The following is a 6,182-nucleotide window of genomic DNA, read 5'->3' as shown; positions in this document are numbered from 1 at the left end:
TACCATGTGTTGTCTTTCCCATATCAATTCTCTTAGGTTAATCCTAGAGATAGTGATGTACTTTAAATTCTGGTATAAAAGGTCGACAAACAAACAATGCAGAGAATTATTTTTCCTTTTTTTATGAAAAATGTGTAGTCTGAAATTCATCTTGCTCTTATATTCTAAAGGTATATAGTGCTTACTCTTGGATTTTAGAAAATTTAATAATCTGATGTTATGGTTTTATTGTTTCTATTAAAACTCAAAATGTTAAAGGAATAAAGGCATTATATAAATATTTTATCCTCATATATTATTTAAAATTCTACAAAAGCCAAAATATATGTTATGTACTATTGAAAGTCTTATTTAAACTTAAATTTTCACTATTGAAGTAAGTGAATAACTCAGGACAAAGTTGTATTTTGATTTGTTCTAGCAAGTGACCTAATGATAATAAAATAAAACTACCTCAAACGGAGGAAAAGCAAAACTATGTTTTTCTCCATGAAAGATACTGTTAAAAGAATGAAAATTAAGCCACAGACTGGGAGAAAACATTTGCAAAGGACATACATGATAAAGGAATTGTATCCAAAATATACAAAGAACACTTAAAGCTCAACAGTAAGAAAACAAAAAGCCCAATTAAAAACTGGGCAAAAAATCTGAATAAACACCTCATCAAAGAAGATCATCGGATGGAAAACATGCATATGAAAAGATATTCACCATCATTTGTCATTAGGGAATAAAAAATTAAAACAACAATGAGTTACCATTATACACCTATCAGAATAGTTAAAATCCAAATCGCTGACAACACCGAATGCTGATAAGAACGTGGAGCATCAGGAACACTCATTCATTGTTAGTGGGAATGCAAAATGATACAGCCACTTTGGGAGACATTGGCAGTGTTTTTACCAAGTAGCTGAACATGGTTTTGCCATATGATCCAGCAGTTATGCTCCTCAATGCCTACTCAAAGTTGTTGAAAACTTATGTCCACACAAAATCCAACACATGAATTTATTCATAATTGCTAAAACTGAAAGCAACAAAGGTACCCTTCAATAGCGAGTGGATAAACTGTGGTACATCCATACAACGGAATACTGTTAAGTGCTAGAAAGAACTCAGTTATCAAGCCATGAAAAGACATGGAGAAAACTTAAATGCATATTGCTAAGTGAAAGAAGCCAATTTGAAAAGGCTACATACAGTAAAATTCCCTCAAAGCAGACTTATTTGGCTTTTACATAGTCTTGAAAAGAAGAGGAACTTGAGGTCCATTAACTAAATCATACCTAAAATTTTTTGAGGATTATTTTTAAATGATGAATTTAAAATTGTACCTGAGGACAGTTTTGAAGAAGGTGGTCTTGTCAACTGGAACTCAAGGCTGTTGATACCCTCCGAGCCCCATAATGGATCTACACTGAGTTGCCCTTAATTTTCTTAACTGTTTGCACTTGAGCTGGGACTTTTAATTGACAGAGACAGCCTAATCTCTAATGCTTCCAAAAGAATGTAGTTATCTCCCTCTAGTTTCTCCTACTCTTGCTCCAAGGAGCCTACTTGGCTCCCTGGTTGTTAAGCTACACTCTGCATAGCTTAGCAACGTGGTAACATTCCTTCGAGAAATCTGAGTTCCAGAATTTCTGCATTTGCCATTCTTCTCAGAGCCCCATTTACCCACAGCTTGACAAAGCCATGAGGCAGCAGTGACTTTAGTTTTAGGTGTGTAACAGAGTTGAATCAAATGCAAGAGGCAGAGAAAGAAGAAAAAAAGCAATTTTAATCATATTGATAATTGTCCCCACAATTCTGCTGAAAGATCACATACCATGCAGATGTAATCAAACTTAGCTCATCCGAACCTATGGCAAGAAAGTGTGAATGATTTTAAAGATATCCCACTCATCCTGCTCTAGTAGTCAGGATGTCCATGCTAATGACTTGTTTAACAGGCTTGAAAAAAATTGAAATGTTAATTAAAAGTCATAAACATTAAGCAATACAGTTAAAGTCATACTTTTGTGAAAGGAGAAGATGGAATCACACCCAGTAATTTCATATATGCACATGCACACACAGACAGCACACACACATATGTTGCTGTCAGTTGTCAGGATTATATAGTTTTCTTTTTAGGCCACACGTGGTTTTTATTGTCTGAGTTACAGACTCTGAAAGCAATTTAGTAAGAGACTTATTTCTCTCTCACATGAAAGAGTTCAACAATCCAGGGATGGTATGGAAGCTCTATGGTATCTTTATGGACCTATGCTTGTTCCACTTTTTAGTTCCATCCTCCTTAATATGTGGTTTCCCTTCTTGAAGTTACCTCTTGCCCGAGATGGTTCTCGAAGTTCTAGTCATCCTAGTGGATGCTGTATTTCCAGACATCAAATCCATAGTCCAGGCAGAAAACAAGAGGAAACGGAGGTAAGGCAGACAAGGGCATATGCTAGCTGTGTGTTTCCTCCGTAAAACCATTTCCATGAGTCCCAGACAATAATCTAGATGCCTTGACCACTTCTAGTAGAAGGGAGGATAGAATATGTAGCTTGTCGTGGTGGACAGTGAGGGTGTGGCATTGTTACTAACCGAAGAGGGAGAAAATGTATACTGGGTTATAAACAGAATCTCTACCACAGATCCCAATGTTTGTACCTAACCCCTGTATCTACACTCTATGTGGTTGTAACTTTCCTTAGAGAGGGCTGAAGCCACTAGAGGGGGGCACCCCTGGCTATGGAACTATGGCTTTATTATATTTACTGTATGAAGACCTGTGGGGACCTTTCTCATCTCATTGCTAGAAAAAAAAGGTAAAAGTACTTTGTTTGGGGCGAGTTTGCAGAGGTTGCTCTGTTGCGTGCTTACGGCAGCATGCATATCCTTGTTGCCTTGGTAACAGACTACCAGCCCAAGACTGTTGTTTTCAGCAAAGATAGAATATAGATTGAGAGATTTCTTAGAATATGTGCATATGTTTATGAGTGACTTAGGGTGATTAGTGACTTTTAAAACATTGTGGCAATTTTAAGCCGGACACTCTGTAGGTTGTTCATCATCCACAGACATTTTGAGTATGGACTGAAGTGTGCACAAACCCCCAATGTGACTGTATTTGGAGATAGGAGCTCTAAGGAGGTAATTCAGGTTACAAGAGGTCATAAAGATGGGTCCTAATCTGATAGAACTGGTGTCCTCATAAAAAGAGGAAGAGACACCAGATGCATTTTCTCTTTCCTTCCCTTTCTCTCTCTCTCTCTCTCTCTCTCCCCCCACCTCCTTCCCTCCCCTCCATGCACAAACAGAAGGAAGGCCCTGTGAACCTAGAGGTTATTATGCTGAGTGAAATGTCAGTCAGAGAAATACAAAAATACCACATGATTTCACTTATATGTGGAATCGAAAGAACAATACAAATGAACAAACAAAACAGAAACAGACTCATAGACACCGAGAACAGACTTACAGTTGCCAGAAGGGAGGGTATTGGGGGACTGAATGAGAAAAGTGAAGGGATTGAGAAGTACAAATTGGAAGTTACAAAGTAGTCACGGGACTGTAAAGCACAGCATAGGAAATATAGTCAATAATATTGTAATAACTATGGATGAAGCCCATCGGGTACTGGACATATCTGGGAGAACACTGTGTAAAGTATAGGATTGGATAACTGATATGCTATACGTCTGAAATTAATACAAAATAATATTGAATGTAAACTGTAATTTAAAAAATTCTTTTAATTAAAAAGTAAAAAGAAGAAGAAAAGCCCCATGAGGATGTAGCAAGAAGGCATCCAGTACTAGCCAAGAACCACCCCTACCAGCAGCCTGATCTTGTACTTCCAGCCTTCAAAATTGTGGGGAAAAAATTCTGTTTTTTAAGCTACCCAGCCAGTCTGTAGTATTCAGTTATAGCAGCCTGAGCAGATTAATACAAGTGTAAATATTCAGGACATTAATTAGGTCCATTTTCACCATGTATTAAGTAGTGTGGCCAGATCTTGGAGCAGCGAACTTATTATGTCTACTCATTATCATCCCTTTGTATTTACTGTAAAAATGCCACTGGTGTCTAATTAACATATAATAAGGCAAAGCAAATAATGTAGTAAGACTTATTTCTCCCTCACATGCACAAGAGGCAACCACGCGTTGATGTTTCTCTCCCTCTCTTTCTCCCTCCCTTCCCCTCTCTCTAAAAATAAATAAACAAAATCTTTAAAAATAAATAAATAAATTTTAGAGAGTTTGGTTAGTGATTAGTGATATCGAACTGCAAAGTTAAATTTTTATTTATTTATCTGAGGTAGAATTTGTATACAATAAAATTAATCTTTTTAAAGGAATACAGTTCATTGAGTTTTGACAGTCACATAACCAACACCAAAATCAAGATATAGAATATGTCCAACACTAGAAGTTTTCTCATGGCTCTTCGCTTTAAGTCTCCTCCCCCCATTCTAGTAGCCTTGCAAACACTAATCTGTTTTCTGTTCCTATAATTTTACATTTTTGAGAATGTTATATAAATGGCATGTAGCTTTTGGATCTGGCTTCTTTTACTTAGCACAATATTTTGGAGATTCATCTTGTTGCTATTTGTATTGTAGTTCTCTCTCTTTTATGGATGAGTAGTATTTTATTGTTGGGATGTACCATCATTTGTTTATCCATTTACCAGCTGATGACTGCTTCCAATGTTTATTATTATGAATAAAACTGCTATGAACATTTGTGTACTGGTCTTTGTGTGGAAGGATGTTTTCATATTTCTGGGTAGTAAAATTGCCATAATCAGCTTACATCTTATCTGCCTTCTGGAATATAAAAGACAAACGAAGTGTATCTGGGCACTTAACTATTTCCTGAGTACTTACTATTGCCAGTGACTGACCTAAGTACCTCCCATGCATACATTGTTTAATATATTAGCAATATACAAGACCTCTGTGACCCAGGAAGATCTAGGGGGCTATATATGAGCTCACACAGACTGTGTCAGGGTTGGCATCCTATCGCAGTCTTATTGAACTAACTCATATTCACAGACTCTCATCTATGTAGACAGTCAATGTTGCTCAGATTCCTCAAGATCAGTTCAGAGCCTCAACCAAAATCAACGATGGATGTGAAAGTGCTGTGCAAATGGTAAGGCAATACGTAAAGTTAGGTGTTAAGATGATGTGCTGAAATTGATTAAAGGCTGCAGATGTTACAGTTCAACACACTTGGCTACAGCCTGGAATTGAGCTGCTTTAGAAGCACATATAGTGGTTAAGAGCATGGATTTTGTAGTCAAACTTGAATTTGAATCCTAGATCTAACTTGTAACCAGAGGTTTGGTCTTACAAAATTATATAATCTCTCTTTGGGTTAGATCTGCATTGGATAAAGAAGACAAATAAAACCTACTGGATAAGATTTTTATGAGGTCTGAATGAAATCATGTTCAAGGAAAAAATTCTAAAATTTGTATGGAACCACAAATGACCCTGAATAGCCAAAGCAATCCCGAAGAAATGGAACAAAGCCAGAGGCATCATACTTCCTGATTTCAAACAACTAGAAAGTTATAGTAATAAAACAGCATGGCACTGGCATAAAAATACACACCTGGACCAATAGAACAGAACAGATAGCCCAGAAATAAAACTCCACATATACAGTCAACTAATATTTGACAAGGAAGTCAAGGATACCCAAGGGGAAAAAGCTGTCTCCAACCAATAATGTTGTAGAAACTGGATAAACACATGCAGAACTATGAATATGAACCCCCATGTTACACCACCCACAAGAATTAACTTGAAATATATACAAGCCTTAAATATAAGACCCAATACCATAAAACTCATAGATGAAAATGTAGGAAAGAAACTCCTTAGTGCAGGTCTTGGCAATAATTTTTCCAGATATGACACCAGAAGCATAAAAACCAAAAGCAAAAATCAACAAATAGTTCTACATCAAATGTAAAAGCTTCTGCACAAAAGAGAAACAATGAGCAAAATGATGAGGCAACCTATAGAATGAGATAAAACTTGAGGGAAATATACATCAGGTAAAGGGGTTAATACCCAAAACATATAAAGAACTTACACAACTCAATAACAAAAAAAGGTCAATTAAAAATGAACAGAGAAACTGAATAGACATGTTTCCAAAGAAGACATC

This window comes from Desmodus rotundus, chromosome 4 (genome assembly GCF_022682495.2).
Source record: "Desmodus rotundus isolate HL8 chromosome 4, HLdesRot8A.1, whole genome shotgun sequence".
NCBI classification, from domain to species: domain Eukaryota; kingdom Metazoa; phylum Chordata; class Mammalia; order Chiroptera; family Phyllostomidae; genus Desmodus; species Desmodus rotundus.
The sequence above is the reverse complement of the archived record's forward strand: the minus strand, read 5'-3'. Positions refer to the sequence as shown.